This window comes from Oryctolagus cuniculus, chromosome 2 (assembly GCF_051225735.1).
Source record: "Oryctolagus cuniculus isolate XC-2025 breed Fujian yellow rabbit chromosome 2, ASM5122573v1, whole genome shotgun sequence".
In the NCBI taxonomy this organism is placed as follows: domain Eukaryota; kingdom Metazoa; phylum Chordata; class Mammalia; order Lagomorpha; family Leporidae; genus Oryctolagus; species Oryctolagus cuniculus.
This window is the reverse complement of record NC_142868.1, coordinates 143878612-143900114: the sequence shown is the minus strand read 5'-3', so window position 1 is coordinate 143900114 and position 21503 is coordinate 143878612. Positions and strand designations below refer to the sequence as shown.

The 21503-nt window shown below is 40.8% G+C and overlaps 1 protein-coding gene across 3 annotated transcripts in view; it reads right to left on the bottom strand.

The window, feature by feature from the left end:
* PELI1 (pellino E3 ubiquitin protein ligase 1) overlaps positions 1-21503 on the bottom strand; it is a 70803-nt gene that overhangs the window by 36335 nt on the left and 12965 nt on the right. Inside the window, exon 1 of one of the 3 annotated variants that reach the window (XM_002709842.6) lies at positions 1825-1845. The exons of the other annotated variants lie outside the window; for them this stretch is intronic. The gene's annotated coding sequence lies outside the window, so the exon portion shown is untranslated. Of the gene's footprint in view, positions 1-1824; positions 1846-21503 lie in introns of those variants that run through there. 3 annotated transcript variants of the gene reach the window in all.

Genomic DNA, 21503 nt, shown 5'->3' with positions numbered 1-21503 from the left:
AGAACATCACTGTAATAGTAACTTGTCACTTAATGCCTTGGAACAAAACAAACTATATTTTAACTTCAAGTTTACTTCTGTTGCTTCCCAGCATTCTGTAACTGTGTATCATCCCCTGAAGCTGTTCTTCAGTAAATCCGCCTAACTTGTCTTCTCCTTTTGTGGGCAGCAGCCCACGTACGTTGCAGTGAAATAAACCTGCTAAAGTATCCTGTTTACATTCAATGTAGACATATCTCCCGTCCAGGAAACATACCTATAAAAATGATCTGGACATATTCTAAGACTCTTTGCTATTTGGTGATCCTGCTTTGTCATATGAGTCTATGCTGATGAAATTCCTCAAGAAGCTGGAGATGACAGGTTCTATACTCATACCAAATAGGATATAGGTGACTCTCTATCCCTCAAACTTGATGCCATAACAAAATCTGGGGACCTACAATTCTACAACATATCAACTCATCATTTTGCTTAACTCTAGGACAATAAAGGTGTCCATACCTTATCTGACATCATCATTATCACCTTAATGATTAGAAACAGAGCATTCAAGTTGGCGCCGTGGCTCAATAGGCTAATCCTCCGCCTTGCGGCGCCGGCACACCAGGTTCTAGCCCCGGTCGGGGCACCGGATTCTGTCCCGGTTGCCCCTCTTCCAGGCCAGCTCTCTGCTGTGGCCAGGGAGTGCAGTGGAGGATGGCCCAAGTGCTTGGGCCCTGCACCCCATGGGAGACCAGGAGAAGCACCTGGCTCCTGCCTTTGGATCAGTGCGGTGCACCCCATGGCGGCCATTGGAGGGTGAACCAACGGCAAAGGAAGACCTTTCTCTCTCTCTCTCTCTCTCACTGTCCACTCTGCCTGTCAAAAAAAATAAAGAAATAAATAAAATAAAAATAAAGAAACAGAGCATTCAAAGAATAAAAGATTTTTATGTATTTCAGCTCTGTGTTTATACTAAACAATGTCCTATAGAAAAATATTTTTCTTGGGGCCCACGCTATGGCACAGCGGGTAAAGCCACTGCCTGCAGTGCCAACATCCCATATGGAGCCGGTTGGAGTCCTGGCTGCTTCACTTCCAATCTAGCTCTCTGCTATGGCCTGGGAAAGCAGCAGAAGATGGCCCAAGCCTTTGGGCCCCTGCACCCACATGGGAGGCCCAGAGGACGCTCCTGGCTTCAGATTGGCACAGCTTTGGCCATTGCAGCCAATTGGAGAGTGAACCAGCAGATGGAAGACCTCTCACTCTCCCTCCCCCCCTCCCTCCTCTCTCTGTGTAACTCTGACTTCCAAATAAAGTAAATAAATCTTTAAAAAATATTTTTCTTAAAGAGTTTGGAACACTAAAAATAAAGATAAAACTTCCATATTTTCTAAGTGTTTATAATGAACTATTTTTATAATGCAACAAAGACCCATTTTTTATAAGGATAAAAAGGGTTAGAATTAAATTTCTAAGCTTTTCTTCCCCAATCTGAATTCTGACTAGATTTTTTAAAAAATAACTTTCTTCTTACTTCTCACATGTGCTTTATTAACAATGATGCTTGATTAAAAGTAGCAGGGAGGCCAGTCAACCACAAAAACAAAAACAAAACATAACCAAAACAAAAGTAGCTTTCTTGGCTGGTAGGAAGCAGTTACCAAACTTTGGCAAATGGACCTGATTCTACATGACCCTTTAGCTACTCCTCCAAATCTGGCATGGCTTACAGGTCTTATTTTTCCTCTCAGCTGAGCTCAGGAACCAATGGATAAACTTTCAGTACCCCAAAAACTTTTAGCAAACATTTTACAACAAAACAAAACAAAGAACACTTACCTCACAATTTCCAAGCCTTTCAGATGTTTTTTCCCTTATGGTTCTATTTTTCTATTTGGCTGTAGTCTAAGTTTTGTTTTCACCTTTTGGACACAATTGACCTCTGAGAGTTTGTTCTTTCTCTAAACAACACGTCTGAAGACGTGATCAAGGACTTCTTCCTCATAGTTCCTTTACCTTAGCCACACCCTCAGCAGGCATGTAAATTATCCCTTTAGTTCTACCTCATTGGGAATGCTTAGGTCATGTTCCTTTAACCTACAATGCTAATCACGTAGATGGCATTTACTACTTTAATCATTACTGAATATCTGCATGTGCCCAGTTTTTTAGTCAAATCCATCTAACTCCAATCTTTTTGAGACAACATATATTAAGTCTAAGATTTTAACAAGGTTTAATAATTTATCCCTATTAAGGACAAGAACAACAAAAAAACTACTGTTACTATAAACTTAATAACTATAAAGAGTACACTTTTCAAACTTCCTTTCAATTCTCACATTTTACAGAAGAGAAAAATCCATATCCAGAGAGGGTAAGTCATTTGATGAAGGTCATAGAGATAAGTAGGAAGCTAGCCAAAATATCTTTCTTTCTTTTTTTTTTTTTTATTTGACAGGTAGAGTTATAGACAGTGAGAGAGAGACAGAGACAAATGTCTTCCTTCCATTGGTTCACTCCCCAAATGGCCACTACGGCTGGTGCTCGCCGATCAGAAGCCAGGAGCTGGGTGCCTCCTCCCGGTCTTCCATGTGGGGCAGGGACCCAAGCACTTGGGCCATCCTCCACTGCCCTCCCAGGCCACAGCAGAGAGCTGGACTAGAAGAGGAGCAACTGGGACTAGTACCTGGCGCCCCAACCGGGACTAGAACCCGGGGTGCCGGCACTGCAGGCAGAGGATTAGATAAGTGAGCCACGGTGCCAACCCAACAGATCTTTCAACTCACGTATCAGAGTTTGTTTCATTGGAGGCAACATCAGAGGCACTAAGGAACAGAGCCATTAGCAAACAGGTAACTCATACTTTGCGCTGTGGAGGTATTATTACCTGAGCTACACAAGTATTTACCTGTAGCTCTATTTTATGTTGTATGTTGTTATAATGTTATACCATAAAGCGAAAACTAATAATTAGACAAAGTTTTGTGACAGGTGCCATGGAGATGCATTTTTTTTCTTTTTTTTTTTTACACATTAGATGGGGCAATCCTCCCAAAATTGGCTGTTCACACTTCCACTTTGTGACTTTCCTTACCTGAATAAACAAAAGAAATCTAGAAATAAATAATAAATAAATAAACAAAAGAAATCTAGAAATCCAATGTACTGCATAGAAAACCCAAATAGGAAAAATGTTTGCAAAATCTTATCGATAGGGGATTTTTTTTAAATTTGTTTATTTGAAAGTCAGAGTTACACAGAGAGAAGGAGAGGCAGAGGCAGAGAGAGAGAGAGAGAGAGAGAGAGAGAGGTCTTTCATCTGATGGCTCACTCCCCAATCGGCCACAATGGCAGGAGCTGTGCCAATCTGAAGCCAGGAACCAGGAGCTTCTTCTAGGTCTCCCACGCGGGTGCAGGGGCCCAAGGACTTGGGCCATCTTCTACTGCTTTCCCAGACCATAGCAGAGAGCTGGATCAGAAATGGAGCAGCCGGACTAGAACCAGCACCCGTGTGGGATGCCGGCACTTCAGGCCAGTGCGTTAACCCACTGTGCCACAGTCCCAGCCCTGATAAGGGATTTATACTATCTAGAATATTTAAAGGACTCACAACTCAGTAATTAAAATTTAAATAACTCAACAAAAATTGGCAGGGGTAGTCACTGGATCTAGTGGTTAAGATATCATTTAGGACACCCATGTCCCACAATGGAGTTTCTAGGTTCAAAACCTGGCTCCAGCTCTAGATTCCAGTTTACTGCTAATGAGGTCTCCGGTGGGGGGGGGGGGGGGTAGCACTGATGGCTCATGTAGTTGAGTTCCTAAATCGAGCTCCTAATTCTTGGCTTTGGGCCATTCAGTTGTAGGCATCTGGGGAGTGAACCAGCAAATGGGAGTGTTCTTCCTCTTTCTGTTTATATATTTGTTTCTTTCTCAAATAGATTAGTAAACTTAAAAAACTGGCAAAGGATTCAAACATTAATTTCTCCAAAGAAGTTAAACAAACAGCCAAAAAATACATGAAAAGATGCTCAACATCAGTATACATCAGGGAAATACAAATCAAAACCACAATGAAATCCCACTTCACATTCACTAGGATGGCTCTAATAAAAAAGTCAGATAATGAAAAATATTGGAAACGATGTGGAAAAGTTAGAACCCTGAATCACTGCTAGTGGGAAAGTAAAATGTTGTAGCTGATTTAGAAACAACCTGGCTGTTGCACAAGATTAAATATAAAGTTATCGTATGATCCAGGAATTCAATTCTCAGGTATAAACCCAAGAGAAAAAAAACTTAAGTCCACACAAACACTACATGATGTTCAAACAAAGCAACATTATTCATAATAGCAAAAAACCAGAATATATACATAAATTGGATATTAGTGATAAAAAGGCATAAAGTATTGATAGATGCTACAACATAGTATGAACCTTGAAAACTTTTTGCAAAGAGAAATCAAGCACAAAAGATCACTTATTGTATAATTCCATTCATATGAAATGTCCAAAACCAGCAAATCTAGAGACACAAAGTAAATTAGTGGCTACCAGAGTTAGGACAGAAGGTAGAACAGGGGATTGAAAGGTAGTGGCCAAAGGTATGAAGTTTATTTTTTCCAAGTGATAAAAATGGTCTAAAATTGACTGTGCTGATGGCTACAACATTCGCTGCACTATATTAAAAACAACTAAAGCGTACATTTCAAGTGAATAAACTGTATGAAACATAAATCATACATCAATAAAGCTGTTGCAATAAATAAACAAGCACACAAATATACTACTTCCCATTACAAAAACCTACTACAGACCCTGGGAGGCAGCAAGGATGTCTCATTGGGTCCCTGTCGCCAACAAGGGAGACCTGGAATGACTTCCTGACTCTCAGCAATGGCCCTGGTCCAGCTCAGGCTATTAAGGGCATCCGGAGAGTAAACCTGGGGATGGGAGCCCTTGCCTTTCTCTCTGACTCTCAAATAAAAGTAAAACAAAACACAAACTTGCTAATTAACTTAAGAACCACTAGGGTGCTGGCATATATCTGTAATTCAAACACTGTTCATATGCAACCTCAGAACTTAAATAAAATTTGAAAAACCTAGAATTTGTAACTCTTCTTCTTGAGACAGAGAAACTGAGGGAAACGAGTCATTTGAACATTCTACATGATAGGTATATTTTCACAAACAGAGCTGAAGACTTCCCAAAACCAATTGGTTTTGTACCAGGAATCATGAAATTCAGAGTTAGACTTAAAATTCAAATCTCATACTCTGGGGATGGCACTGTGTAATGGTGGGTAAAGGTGCCACCTTCCATGCCAGCATCCTATATGGGTGCTGATTAGAGCACTGAGCTGTTCCACTTTTGATCCACCTTCCTGGGAAAATGGCAGAAGATGGCCCAAGTGCTTAGGCCCCTGAACCCATGTGGGAGACCAGTATGAAGCTCCTGGCTCTGGCCCAGCCTAGCCCTGGCTATTGCAGCCATTTGAGGAGTGAACCAGCAGATGGGAGATCTCTGACTCTGCTTCACCCTCTCTGTAACCCCATCTTTCAAATAAATAAATTGAAAAAAAAGGGGGTGTCTAGCACTGTGGCGTGGTGGGTAAAGTCACAACTTAGAGTGCTGGCACCCCATATTGGCACCGGTTTGAGTCCAGGCTGCTCCACCTCAAATCCAGCTCTATGCTATGACCTGGGAAAGCAGTAGATGGCCCAAGTCCTTGGGCCCCTGCAACCACATCGGAGACCTGGAAGAGACTCCTGGCTCCTGGCTTCGGATCTGCAGCTCCAGACATTGCAGCTAATTGGGGAGTAAACCATCTGATGGAAGCCTTCTCTCTCTCTCTGCATCTCCTTCTCTTTCTGTGTAACTCTTTCAAATAAATAAATAAATAAATCTTTTTTAAAAAATCAGAAAAGAAATTGAACTTTTACCCTAAAGTTAATTTAAAAGTCTTTGAAGTTTCCGAAAGTTGAAGAAAACAAGCAGGTGCTATGAACTTTAAATATGAGTGTACTAAACTCAATCTTTACAACTATCCTATGACAGACCAGGAAATTAGGCTAAGTAAGTTGCTCAGATTGTTTAGAAACCAAGTGCCAAATGTTGAGATTTGTATTTAAGCATGACAGAGGTTTTCTTAGAGTGAATAGATCCAGAAGAGATATTAGTCAATCTTTCCTTGAGTAAGTGGGTTTGCACAGACATTTTTGGGATAATATGTAGAGAATTAAGAACCTGTATAAAAAGCTAGAGCAAAATTATTTAAAATTAGGCAGGCCAAAACAGATGAGAAGGAATCTCTGTCTAATGTCTTAAAAATTTTAAGTACTGAAAACCAGCACAAACTTGATGAAGTTTACATATAGTTACAAATGGGAAGTTGGGTAGGGTACATTGAAATAAAATTACTCATGAATTGTGATTGGTAATATCTGTATGCAACAATTAAAAAACCCACTTGAAAAAATTCAGTTCAGGGGCTGGTGCTGTGGCGTAGCAGGTTGCTGACTTCCCATATGGGCCCTGGTTCGAGACCCGGCTGCTCCATTTCTGATCCGGCTCTCTGCTATGGCCTGGGAAAGCAGTGGAAGATGGCCCAAGTTCTTGGGTCCCTGCACTCACATGGGAGACCCAGAAGAAGCTCCTGGCTCCTTGCTTTGGGTCGGCACAGCTCCGGTCATTGCAGCCAACTGAGGAGTGAACCAGCGGATCGAAGACTCTCTCTCTGTCTCTACTTCTCTTTCTGTTAACTCTGACTTTCAAATAAATAAATAAATCTTTAAAAAAAAAAAAGAGAGAGAGAGGAAAAAAAATTTCTGTTCAGTGCAACAAAAAGTTATGACAATTATTGATTCCTCTTTATATCTTGAAAACAGAATGTTTACACTTTTATACTTTCAACAACTGCTAGATTACCAAGACCAGAACAAAATATTCTCTTAAAGTATATTAACTTGCAAAAGCCCAGATTATTTATGAGACACTTTTGCAGCTATGTATTAAATAATGATAATACAACATGGGAGTATGAAAACACAAGACCCTTCAAATCCCAAGTCATTAAGTTTACTCAAGAACTTTTCTAAAGAGGCATGGTGCTATATAAAACTTGTTGGGCTGCTATGATTTAGTACGCTGTAATATCACAGCAATGTTTCCTCAACAGTGTTCACTGATGAAAACTCTATGGCTTCAGTTGGAAGTGAATATCTTCTGGGAACTTTTGTTGTGTAAAAAAAAAAAAAAATTCACTTAATGCTGTTTTAACTTTTACCCCAACCTTCTGTTTCCAATGACACCTTGACTCTGACAACTGCAATTCTGCTGTTCTTTTAATGGAACTAATCTGGAAAATCTAAATTCTTGCCTCAGTTAATACTTAATAGTTGGAACTTCGCTTCCCTCCAATTGCATTGTTACAAATGACAACTAGACAGGAAAATCTACTTTTTTTCAAAGCAACTCTCTATCCTAGTTTAATCTCCTTTTTTGCAATAAATCAAAGATAAAAAATAGACTCATTCCATTCATATAATTTAGAATCTATATTCTAGACTCTAGACACCTGAAAAAAAGGAACTAGGTTAAATCATCAAGTTCCCTTTAAAACAATGTTAGTTCCCGCCACAATTTGGTATCAACCAGTTTTCTTCACATTCAAAACTGAGGACAAACAGGGATATGTGTGTGTGGGTGGGTGGGGGAATGCAGCAATTTTAATGCCCAGAAAAATACTGCTTTCCATTTCTCATTCAGGTTAGTTGAGTAAATATTTACAGAGTGCCTATCAGTCAGGTTTTGTAGTAGGATATAAATGAGAAAATGTTTGGACCTTAAAGCAGCTAAAAACTCAGGGAAAACATTTTTCCCCTAAAATTTTGAGACTTTCTTTTCTTTTCTTTTTTTTTTAAAGGATTTATTTGTTTATTTATTTGAAAGTCAGAGTTACACAGAAAGAGAGAGAGAGAGAGAGAGAGAGAGAGGTCTTCCATCTGATTGCTCACTCCCCAATTGGCTGCAACGGCCAGAGCTGCGCTGATTCGAAGCCAGGAGCCAGGAGCTTCTTCCAGGTCTCCCACGCGGGTGCAGGGGCCCAAGGACTTGGGCCATCTTCTACTGCTTTCCCAGGCCACAGCAGAGAGCTGGGTCAGAAAAGGAACAGCCTGGACTAGAATAGGCACCCATTTGGATGCCACTGTTTCAGGCCAGGGTGTTAACCTGCTGCGCCACAGCGCCAGCCCCTAGACCTTCTTTTTTTCATCATATAATAATATCAGTCTTAAAAGTTGTACATAACACATTTCACTGCTTTTGCAAATATCATTTTTAAAACACTGTATACATTTTATTTGCTATTTACATTTCTTTCTCTCCAATGCTACCCTCAAATAAAATTTTTAAAGTAGGATCTCAGAAATTTCCAAAAATTTTAGTTTTAATCAGAGTTAAAGACTAAGTTGAACTACTGCAACATCTATAATTAAAAAAGAAATTCTTACTTTGCCTTTATTGTTATTTCTAATTATTTGTCCTAATTATGCTCCCGCCTTTACTGGAGTTTTACTGCAGGGTATATGATAGCATGTTTAAATTTCTACACACATCTTTGAATTTCACACAATTTACAACTCTCAGTAAGGATCTTTTTTTAATGTTTTCACATATTGCCATTTGCCAAATCACAGCATCTTGAGAAGTTAACATGATTATTTTTCATAATAGAAAGGCAAACAAGATCCTAATAAACATTAGAGTACTTCATACAGTTTGCAGAAAATGGAATTAAAAGGTAAGCTTATTTTGTTGCAACAAATTTTTGAAATTTATGAAGTTTTTTTAACAGTATGAATCTTCCATGAACTTTCTGAAGATTCTGTGCACTGCTCTTTCTCTTTGAAGACTTTGACATAAAGGCTTAAAACTGCTGATATCTGGATCTAAAAATTTATTTGTTTTCATATTTTTAACTTTCACCCTAGCGTATCTGGTTTATCACAATGACAGTGTTTACTAAGCAGTTATCTACAAGGACAAATAGGCAAGCTCCCTATTCATTCTAGCTAAATTAATGAGGTTATTCACACACTTATTTATTTATAATTTTTGTTTGTGAAGCAGAAAGAAAGACAGAGGATAGACAGTGTGAGTTCCCATTCACTGGTTCACTCTACAAAAGCCTGTAACGCCCCTTTCTGCCACAATGGGGCTAAACTCAGAAGCTGGGAACTCAGTTGAGGTCTCCCAAGTAGATGGCAGGAACCTAACTAACTGCTTGACCCACCACCCCTGCCTTTCAGGGTGTGGAGGCAGAATTAAGAACTTCCATATGAGCAAGACATCTTCAGTACTATATGAAACACCAGTCCCCACACATTTAAGGAACACTTGCAAATTTCCCCTCTTTTGGTATCAATAAAAAGCAACCTTAAAATAAAGGTTTATGTTGTTATTTTTTTTAAGCCAGGATTCTCAAACTCACTGTATTACTTGGCAACTTTTGCTTCCCTTGCCTTCAATACTGAGTGGGTGGAGGAAAGAATCAAGACATGCAGAACAAAATGTGAAGTCAAGGGAAATGTGAAAATCACTTAAACTCACTGTCAGAACAATCTTTTTTGGAGAAACACAAATGGAGGTATTTTAATATACCCATGGCATTCCGTGAAAAAAAAAAAAAAATACTAGGTTCAGAATACCAAAAATTCAGATCTTATTTGTTTAAACTAATTGGGCTTTTTTCATTTTGATCAATAAACTGCAATTAACACCTTATTCAAATTGTTTTGTTCTGTCTGTTTTTAATACCATTTAAAAGGACTACTTGAAGATTTAATTACATAAATGTTATTTAATTATGAAAATTTCTTTACTCACTATAAATCCTCCAAGACCATTCATTTAATGTCAAACTGTATCCTGAACAGCCCATTTTAAATGAACCATCTTATAAATTTTTTTAAGATTTACTTGAGGGACTGGTGCTGTGGCAGAGCAGGTAAAGCCACCGCCTGAAGTGCCGGCATAACATGTGGGTGCCAGTTCGAGTCCGGGATGTTCCACTTCCTATGTAGCTCTCTGCTATGGCCTGGGAAAGCAGTGGAAGATGGCCCAAGTCCTTGGGCCCCTGCACCCATATAGGAAGCCCAGAAGAGGTTCCTGGCTCCTGGCTTCAGATCGTCACAGCTCCTGCCATTGCGGTCATCTGGGGAGTGAACCAGCGGATGGAAGTCCTCTCTCTCTCTGCCTCTCCTTCTCTTTCTGTGTAACTCTTTCAAATAAATAAATAATAAAATCTTAAATAAAAAAAAATGATTTGTTTGAAAGCCAGAGTTATAGAAAGAGATGGAAAGACAGAGGGAGAGAGAGGTCTTCCAAGTGCAGGTTCACTCCCCAAGTGGCCAAAATGGTCAGGGACGATCCAAGCCAAAGACATGAACCGGGTGTCTCATTCAGGTCTCCCACAACGATGGCAGGGACCCAAACACTTGGGACATCCTCTTCTGCTTTTCCCAGGCCATTAGCAGGGAGCTTGATCAGAAGTGGAGCAGGCAGGACTTGAACTGGTGCCCATATGAGATGCTGGTGTCACAGGCGGTGGCGGCTTTACCTGTTGCTCCACAACGCCAGCTCTGAACCATCCTATATTTGTAAAATAAACTAAGATATATAAGGGCACTTCAAAAACTTCGTGGACAATGTGTATTATGAAGAAACTAAGCATAACTTCAAAATGTTTTTGCCATTCAAAATGTTTTTGCCACAAAGTAAGTATCTTTCACAAAATTTTTAAAATTACTTTTTATTTGAGAGGCAGAGAGACAAAGAGAAATAACTCCCATTCACTGGTTCACTCCCCACATGCCTACAGCAGCTAGGGCTGGGTCAGGGCAGAGGCCAGGAACACAATCCAGGCATTTCACATGGGAAGCAGGAACCCAACTACTTGAGCCATCATTGCTGCCTCTCAGAGTTGGTATTGACAAGAAACTGGAATCAGGAGCTGGGGCTAGAACTAAGTATTCCAATGTGGGACGTGGACATCTTGATTTCTAGGCTAAATGTCTGCTCTTAAACAAACCTTCTTTTTATTTTTATCTATTTCTATCTATTTTTTGTATTTTATTTGAAAGGCACAAGTTACAGGTGTGGGGGGGATATCTTCCACCCACTGGTTCACCCCCAAAATGGACACAATGGCTGCGGCCGGGCCAGGCCAAGTCCAAGAGCCTGCAACTCCATCTGGGTCTCCCATGTGGGTGGCAGTGGCCCAAACATATCAACCACCTTCCACTGCTTCCCCAGGTGCATTAGCAGGGAGCTGGGTCAGAAGTGGAGCAGCTGGGACTCAAACCGGCGCCCACATGGGATGCCGGAGTCAGAAGTGGCAGCTTAACTCACTGCACCACAACACTAGCCCCTATACTTTATTGTATCTTTTAACTCAACATTTCCACAGACTTTTTGAAAACACTTATATAAACACCAAACAAATAAATACATTAATTTTAGAAGAGACAGAACATAGCCTACAGTTGCTAGTATTGCTGAGTCACATAGAGTCAAAAGAATTTCTTAAATGCCCTATCACCTTTTATGGCAATCAATGTATATACTGTTTTCATGCAAATTATACACTACCTCCAGAGAGACAACATAATTTTTGTTAGAAATTATTCACAATTCTATAATGTACTACAAAGAATTACTGTATTGGTTGAAGTAGAAAGTGTGATTTGAACCTCATTTGATGTGTCTCAATAAGCTCCATTATTGGGGCTGGCACTGTTGCACAACAAATTAAGCTGCCACTATAACCCCAGAATCCCTTGAGTGCTAGTTCCAGTTGCAGCTACTCCACTTTCAATCTATTCCCCGCTAATGCATCTGGGAAAGCAGAAGATAGATGGTCCAAGTACTTGGGCCCCTGCCACCTATGTGGGAAACCCAGGTGGAGTTCCTGGCTTCTGGCTTTGGCCTGGCCTAGCCCTGGCTATTGTGTCCATTTGGGGAGTGAACTAGCAGATGGAAGATCTCTTCCTCCTTCTTTGTAACTCTTTGCCATTCCAATAAACAAAAAATAAACTACACTGCATTTTTAAAATGTTTTATTCTCACTCACTTGAAAGGCAGAGAGAGAAAGGGAGGGAGGAAGGTTGGGGAGAGATATCAATCAATCTTCCATGTGCTGGTTCACTTCTCATGCCTTCAACAGCCAAAGCCAGGAGTAAGGAACTCCATCAGGGGATGGCAGGGGCCAAGTATTTCAGCCATCATCAGCTGCCTTCCAGGATAAGAAGCAAACTAGCAAGGACTCAGAACTGGCACTCTAATATGGCATATGGTGTCCCAAGCAGCAGCTATACCAGCTATGCCACGACGGCTACTTTTGATTTTTGAGTTCCAAACCTGTATCTTTTGGATAGGCCATAATTTTAATTCTTGTCAACTGTCCTTTAATTTAGTAATGTAGCCATTCCTCTCTATATCACATCTGAGACATTTCTGACAAAAATGAAACTGAATATATAGTTGTTAATGTTATCACAGTTCACCAGTATTTGGGTTCCTGCCACCCCTGTGGCAAACTTGGATGGAGTCCCCAGCTCCCAGGTCTGCACTAGACATTTTGAGGGATACACAAGATGATGGGAGCTCTAACCAATTCCATTTGTCTTTCAAATAAAAAATTTTTTTTTTTTTTTTTTTTTAAGAGAGACAAGTTTGGGGCCAGCATTATGGTGTGACAGGTTAAGCTACCTACTGCCTGTAATGTTAGCATCCCAGATGGGCACTGCCTGAGTCCCAGCTGCTCTACTTCCAATTCAGCTCCCTGGTAGTGTGCCTGGGAAAGCAGCAGATGGGCCAAGTAGTTGGGCCCCTGACACCAACGGGAGAGAACAGGAAGAAGCTCTTGGCTCCTGGCTTCGGTCTGGCCCAGTCATTGTTACTGCGGACATTTGGGGAGTGAACCAGCAGCAGATGGAAGGTCTCTTTCTCTCTATCTCTCCTCCACTCTTTCTGTAACTCTGTTTGCAAATATGTAAATCTTTTTTTGAAAAAGACAAGTTTATTTTTAAAAAATTCTGATATTTCAAGACCTATTTGATATGCCTTTTCCAATCAGTATTTCCTATGCCCCAAACTAGGTACATTTGTTCTTTTTAAAAAAAATTAAATTATTTATTTGGAAGCCAGAATTACAGAGAAAGAAGGAGAGACATAGAGAGAAAGACCTTCTATCCACTGGTTCAATCCCCAGACTGCTGCACTGGCCAGGGCTGGCCCGGCAGAATCCAGGAGCCTGGAACTCCATCCTGGTCTCCCACGTGGGTGGCAGGGGCCCAAGCATATGTGCCATCCTCCTCTGCTTTCCCAGGTGCTGGATGGGAAGTGGAGTGGCAGGGACTCAAATTTGTACTGAATGGGATACTGGTGTCACAAACAGCAGCTTAACCCCCTGCAACACAACAAATGACACTCTTTTTATTACTTCTATAGTTCATTGCAATTCTTTTATAGACCTTATATCCAGAAACTGAACACTCCTTCAATAAAGCATAAATATGTATATGATGTCAAATTAAAAAAGAAACAATTCCTATAGACTGTAGAGGTAAAGCCTTTAGGGAATGGATGAAGTCACTCATTTACACATTTATATAGCATAAGAAATAAGGAATTATTTAATTGATTTTGTCAGAGACCACACTATACTCTTTTCTACTCCATTTAATATTTTTTGACATTAAAAAGGAAGAGTAACCACATAATGGGTATCCTATTTGCCTTTTCAGTAAGAAATTTTCATTTTCTAACTAAAATAATTTCTAGAAAGCAACCCACAAAGCTGGTTAGCATCCCTCCTAATTCCTTCTACTATCTCTCTCTCTCCAAGGCCCTGAGCACCCAGGAGGAAAACCTTGGTTTTCATGTTTTTTAATGAATTTTTTGGTACCAAAGCCCACTCTAAGATATTAAAGAATTAACTAACAAGGAAATTAAAAGAATATGGTATTGTTAAAATGGCACTGACTTCTGACACATTTTCAAAGCTGCCAAAGGTAAAATATCATAGCAAATCCTATATATTGCTTTATAACAGTAATTTGGAAGTGAATTCATACAAACCACAAATTAACACTAAATATCCAATAAGAAAAAAGACAAACTGGTCTTACCTAGTTGCGTACTAACCCTTAAAATAAAAAGGATACTATCAAGCCTTATATACTTCTATTTCCTACTGCCAGCAAACATTTAACCCTTCCTCTGGTATAAAGATATCTTCACTTCTTTTTTGGAAGAAAACCCTCTTTTACTCTCACTTTATATTTATCTGGTGGAGGTAACTGTTACCCTCAAACATGATCGGCAAATAGTCTCAATCTCAAAAATCAGAGCTTTGTATTCCCTTGCCACAAGGGAGAGTGGCCAGTCAGAGCCAACTGAGATGCACTGAGCTTTGTGCTGGGGCTTCCAGGAAAAAGAGTTGCTCCTTCCAGCTGTACTTGACACTACAAGAATTTAGGGGTCAAAGGGATTTAGGGGTCAAAGGGATTGAAGCTGTCTTTTGCTATATAAGGTTAGACTATAAAGTCAACACTTAAGCAGCAGCATTAAGAAATGTACAGAAATTAAGTACTAGTAATATCATCTGTGCACTGAGGGTGGCATTTTTGAAGCCACACATATCCAGGACCAATTTATACAAACCTATACATATCCTTTTATCCTTTAAGCCTGAGTTGAGTTTTTTGATGTAACAGAGTATGTCTTTGTTTTTTTGACAGGCAGAGTGGACAGTGAGAGAGAGAGAGAGAGAAAGGTCTTCCTTTGCCGTTGGTTCACCCTCCAATGGCCGCCGCGGCCAGCGCGCTGCGGCCGGCACACCGCGCTGATCCGATGGCAGGAGCCAGGAGCCAGGTGCTTCTCCTGGTCTCCCATGGGGTGCAGGGCCCAAGCACTTGGGCCATCCTCCACTGCCTTCCCCGGCCACAGCAGAGAGCTGACCGGGACTAGAACCCGGTGTGTTGGCGCCGCAAGGCGGAGGATCAGCCTAGTGAGCCGAAGCACTGGCCCAGAATATGTCTTAACTTAAACTATCATTTCAAGTCTGTTTGTTCATAAATAGTACCAAAATTCAGTTCCCAAAACAAAGTAAAAACACTCTTCTTTATAGATTATTTCTTGACCCTTTTTTTTTTTTTTTTTCCTGACAGGCAGGGTGGACAGTGAGAGAGACAGAGAGACAGGTCTTCCTTTTGCCATTCGCTCACCCTCCAATGGCCGCCACGGTTGGCGCGCTGCAGCCGGCGCACCGCGCTGATCTGAAGGCAGGAGCCAGGTACTTATCCTGGTCTCCCATGGGGTGCAGGGCCCAAGTACTTGGGCCATCCTCCACTGCCTTCCCGGGCCACAGCAGAGAGCTGGCCTGGAAGAGGGGCAACCGGGAAAGAATCTGGCGCCCCGACCGGGACTAGAACCCGGTGTGCCGGCGCCGCTAGGTGGAGGATTAGCCTATTGAGCCGCGGCGCCGGCCTATTTCTTGACTTTTCAAACTTCACCCTCCTCTCAAGGCCCTCCCTCCCTTAACTTCAAAGGCTGTAAGAATTTGTATCTTCTGCCTTTATAAAGTCTTAATAAAACGCATTTTTTTTTTTTGCCATGAAGGAATAAAAAACTGACAATGGAAAACCAGAAAATTATAAGTAACGGGGGATGAAATGGAGGGGAGCAAATCATCTATAGAAATTTTAAATAGTAACCATATGTGGTTTTTTTTTTTTTTTTGACTAAAGGCCTAAATGAGTGTCAGAGACTAAAGCATATAAAATTAAGCAGATTCAACTACACATACAATCTAATACAAAGACATAAAAATATTAAAATCAAAGTTCCTATTCAAAAAAGCAGCTGATAAAAATTTAAATTCACAGAAAAACTCCTTGGAAATTTAAAGTGTCTTGGTCTTATGAAAATAGGCAAATTATTATATAATTTCAAAAGAATAATCATATTCTTAAAAATTTTTTATTTCAATCACACTATATGGTTATGACATGCTATTGAGCCCTTAAGTCAATCTGAAAATGTTTTACAAAAGGTTTGACACAGTAAACTACAGCTAACATCACTGTAAGAGAGTAACACTAGTATTCCACTTTTTAGGAATTATGGTGGCTGAATTGCCACCAAAAAAGAGGAAAATACAAATAATGTACAAAAAATAAGATGGAATTAGGATATATATTCTCCTGCCTCTCAGATCATATTGCATGAACTTTTAGCTGCATATTTTATATTTCCTACATCTTAAGTGCCAGGGGTGAGCACTAAAAAGAACTGCAATACTCTTGAGCCCAATAAAACCATTAATATAGATATCTATGAAAGAAGATGAGAAAAATTGTCATTTTTTTTTTTTTTTGACAGGCAGAGTGGACAGTGAGAGAGTAGAGACAGAGAGAAAGGTCTTCCTTTTTACCGTTGGTTCACCCTCCAATGGCCACTACGGCTGGCACGTTGTGGCTTGCGCAATGTGCTGATCCGAAGGCAGGAGCCAGGTGCTTATCCTGGTCTCCCATGGGGTACAGGGCCCAAGCACTTGGGCCATCCTCCACTGCACTCCCGGGCCATAGCAGAGAGCTGGCCTGGAAGAGGGGCAACCGGGACAGAATCCAGCGCCCCGACCGGGACTAGAACCCAGTGTGCTGGCACCACAAAGTGGAGGATTAGCCTATTGAGCCACGGCGCCGGCCAACTTTTTTTTTTTTATTATTTAGAGGGAGGGAGAGACAAAAAGGTCTTCCATCACAGGTTCACTCTCCAAATGGCTGCAACAGTTGGGGCTCGGCCAGGCTAAAGACAGGAGCCAGGAGCTTCATCCATGTTTCCCCTGAGGGTTCATGGGACCAAACACTCGGCCATCCTCCACTGTTTTCCTACGTGCATTAGTAGGAAGCTAGATCAGAAGTGGAGCAGCAGGGACTCAAATTGGTGTCACAAGCAGCTTTACCGGCTACAGCACAACACCGGCCCCAATTATTATTTCTTAAAAAAAAGTAAAACAGGCTGGCCCTTGGGCCCTGCACCCGCATGGGAAACCAGAAGAACACCTGGCTCCTGGCTTCGGATCAGCACGATGCGCCAGCCGCAGTGCGCCGGCCACGGCAGCCATTGGAGGGTGAACCAACGGCAAAAAGAAGACCTTTCTCTCAGTCTCTCTCTCTCTCACTGTCCACTCTGCCTGTCAAAAATAAAAACTAAAAAAAAAAAAAAAAAAGTAAAACAGAGTCGTTAAAGGAGTTCTGGAATCAAACTATGTCTGACTCATGGCATTGCCACTCAATAGCTGAGAGTTGGACCAATTTCACTGAGGCTCAATTTCTTTACTTGTTAAATTATTAATAAATAATAACACCACCACATATTTTTCAGAGTTTCATGTATTAATTCTTTAATTCCCATTAATGTTTCTAGGAGATTATCATCTCTATTTTATAGATGAGGAACTGAAGTCCAGTTGAAGTCATTAAATTGCCTGGGATCACCCAGCCAATGAATCGCAAGGCTGGCATCTGGGCCATGAGGAATCTGAGACGTCTTAGTTAAGAGCCTATACTTGCAATCACAGTCTATTAATATTACCTACTTCAAAGGATTGTTATCAGACATTAAAGAAATGTCTAGCACTTAGCAACAGCTTAATAAAGGTTTACTATTGGGTTCTTCTGACAATTTCTATTGTCTGTTCACCATTTTGTATTTCTTCCTTTGAAAAATGTCTATTCTAATCCTTTGCCGATTTTTTAAAAATTATTTGAAAAGCAGAGTGACAGAGAAACAGAGAGACAGAAAAAGACATTTTCCATTCATTCATTCACTCCTCAAATGACTACAACCAATGGAAACCAGAAAACCAGAACTCCAACTGGTCTCCTACATGAGTGGCAGGAGTCCAAGTACTTGGGCCATCTTTCACTGCTTTTCAGGCTCATTAACAGGGAGTTGCATAGAAAAAGGAGCAGCTGAGACTTCAACTGGTGCTTGGATATGGGTTGCTGGAATTGCAAGTAGTGGCTTAACCCTCTACATAATGCCAGCCTCTACCAATTCATTAACTGGACTGTTTGTTCTGTTGCTGAATTTCTTGGGTTCCTTATATATTCTGGATATTAATCCTTTATCAGATGCATAAATCGCAAATATTTTCTCCCATTCTGTTGGTGTCTCTTCACTTTGTTGTTTCTTTTGCTGTACAGAAGCTTCCAAGCCTGATATAATACCATTTGTCTATTTTTGCTTTTATTGCCTGTGCTTTTGGGATTTTATCCAAAAAGTCTTACAGTCTTACATTTTATCCAAAATGTCTTACAGTGATACTCCTAGGTTTTCCTCTAGTAATTTGATGGTTTCAGTCTTCAGTTTAGAACCTTGATCTATTTTGAGTTGATTTTGTATAGTGTATAGGTCTTGTTTCAAACTTCTGCATATGGAAATCCAATTTTTTTTCAACATCGTTTGTTTAGGAGACTGTCCTTTCTCCAAGGATTGTTTTTGGCATGCTTGCCAAAGATTAGTTGGTTGTAGATGTGTGGATTTATTGAAATGACTATTTCCTGCTAAAAAGAATGTGTTAAAAGATTTATTTATATGAAAGGCAGATTGAAAGAGAGACAGATTTTTTTTAAGATTTATTCATTTATTTGGAAGTCAGAGTTACACAGAGAGAAGGAGAGGCAGAGAGAGAGAGAGAGAGAGAGAGAGAGAGATCTTCCATCTGCTGGTTCACTCCCCAATTGGCCACAATGGCGGAAGCTGCGCTGATCTGAAGCCAAGAGCCAGGAACCTCTTCCGGGTCTTCCATGCGGGTGCAAGGGCCCAAGGACTTGGGCCATCTTCTACTGTTTTCCCAGGCCATAGCAGAGAGCTGGATGGGAAGAGGAGCAGCCAAGACTGGAACTGGAGCCCATATGGGATGCCAGCATTGCAGGTGGCTGGCCCAGATTTTCTTATCCACTGATTCACTCCCTAAATGCCTCGAACAGCTAGGGAGGGGCCAGGTCAAAACCAGGAGCCAGGAACTCCATCCATGTCTCCCAAGTGAATGGAAGGTGAGCACATGCATTAGTAGCAAGCTAGATCAGTAGAGCAGAGCAGCTGAGAGTCAAACAAGTACTGATATGGGGTCCCAAGCATCAGTTTGTCCCCAAAACAATATTTTGAAGAGGGAAACAATGCTGGACATTAATTTTTACTTATGGTAATAAATCAATTCAGAAATTTCTGTAATCTAGGACTTTTTTATATATTTTTTTCCATTTTATTTAAAAGGCTTTTTTTTTTTTTTGATAGGAAGAGATTTTCATATGCTGGTTCATTTCTCAAGTGTCCATACAGCCAAAACTAGGCCAGACAGAAGGCCAGGAGCCCAAAACTCAATCTGAATCTCTCATACGGGCAGCACAGTCTCAAGAACTGGAGCCATCATCTACTACCTCCCATGGTATATATTAACAGAAAGCTGGATCAGAAGTTCAGGCCGGCACTGCGGCTCAATAGGGTAATCCTCCACCTAGCAGCGCCGGCACACTGGGTTCTAGTCCTGGTCAGGGCACCGGATTCTTTCCCGGTTGCCCCTCTTCCAGGCCAGCTCTCTGCTGTGGCCCGGGAAGGCAGTGGAGGATGGCCCAAGTGCTTGGGCCCTGCACCCCATGGGAGACCAGGAGAAGCACGTGGCTCCTTGCCTTCGGATCAGTGTGGTGCGCCGGCTGCAGCGCGCCAGCCATGGCGGCCACTGGAGGGTGAACCAACGGCAAAAGGAAGACCTTTCTCTCTGTCTGTCTCTCATTATCCACTCTGCCTGTCCAAAAAAAAAAGAAAAAAAAGGTCAGTAGCCTGGAACTGAACTGGGCACTCTGATAAGGGACATGGGCATCCTAAGAGGCAAATTAACTGCTGTGCCACAGGGTGGTCCCATGAGCTTGACCTAAGACATGGAAGTTCTAAGTACATTCAAGGGATAAGTTAGAAACAAATATATTTATGTTTGTGTGTTAAAAACTTGACAATTTATGGCTGGCATACATAGAAACAGGTTATCTTCAACATATAGATGAAATTACCTGAAGAAATAGTACAGAGTAAGAGAAGAGATTAAGACTAAGCCTTGTGGAATTCAAACATGTAGGAATTTAAAAGAGGACCAGTAGCTCCTCTTTTGAAAAAAAAATAACAGCCATCAAGGTGCTGTTGAATGGAAGATGGTGTCTTACAACTGAGGAGGGTTTGAAAAAGTAGAAAGTGGTCAATAATGTCAAATGCTGCTGAGAAGGTCAGGTAAGATGAGCACTAAAAAGATATCACTGGATTTAGCACATGGAGATGATAAAACAATTGGGCCAGTGCGGCCAGCATCCCATATGGGTGCAGGTTCAAGTCCTGGCTGCTCCACTTCTGTTCCAGCTCCTGCTAAGGTGCCTGGGAAAGCAGTGGAGGATGGCCCAAGTCCTTGGGCCCCTTCAGCCATGTGGGAGACCTGGAAGAAGCTCCTGGTTCCTGGCTTCAGATCACCTCAGCTCAGCAGTTGTGGCCATTTGGGGAGCCAACCAACAATGGAAGATCTCTCTCTCTCTCTCTAACTCTTTCAAATAAATAAAATAAATCTTAAAAAAAAAAAGAGATGATGAGACAAGCGATCTCCACAGCTATAGCAAACAATAGGACATTATTGTATAATATAATCACATACCTTTATTTTTTCATCAAGAAAAGCAAACAACCATTTGAGATAGACAGTTACAGAGGATCTTCCCTCTCCCTACTGACAGCCTTCATTAATGACCATTCACTAAGGGTATATTTTTGTGACGTATTCCACACAGTGAAGCTATAATCTGCAAGTCAAATACCAATATAAGGCTCTGAAGATACACAGAAAAAAAAAAAAAAAAAAAAAAAAAAAAAAACAGAGAAAACAACCAAAGACTTGGTCCCTGTCCTTTAGAATTTGACAATTTAAAGTCAATATAATGTGGTAAAGCAGGGTCTAGAACCCAGAGAAGCAAAGAGTACTCATCCCAATTCAGGGGTTAGAGGTGGGTTGACTGCTTTTATAAAAACTATATCCACTCATTCTTTTGCTGAGCAGCTCCTATGTACCTTTGATTCCAGGAATACAAAGACAGTAAGCTTTGAGCTCTATATACACATTGAAGTCTATGTAGATACATTAAAACAAATTCTAACACCATGTGATAACTTCTGTAACAGAGGCATTAACCAAATAAATGTTAACTAAATGGCAGTAAAAAAGCTTGAGACCCTAATCTAAACCTGGAGACAATTCTATACAACAATAATTTTCCATATGGGCTTTGAATAATGAAAAAGCCTCAGTCAGAGTAATTTATTCCAAGCAACGGAATTAACATGAAAGGATCCAAAAGTGAGAACAATTAAGAATTTCATTATGGCTTAAGCACAATAATGAAAGGAAGA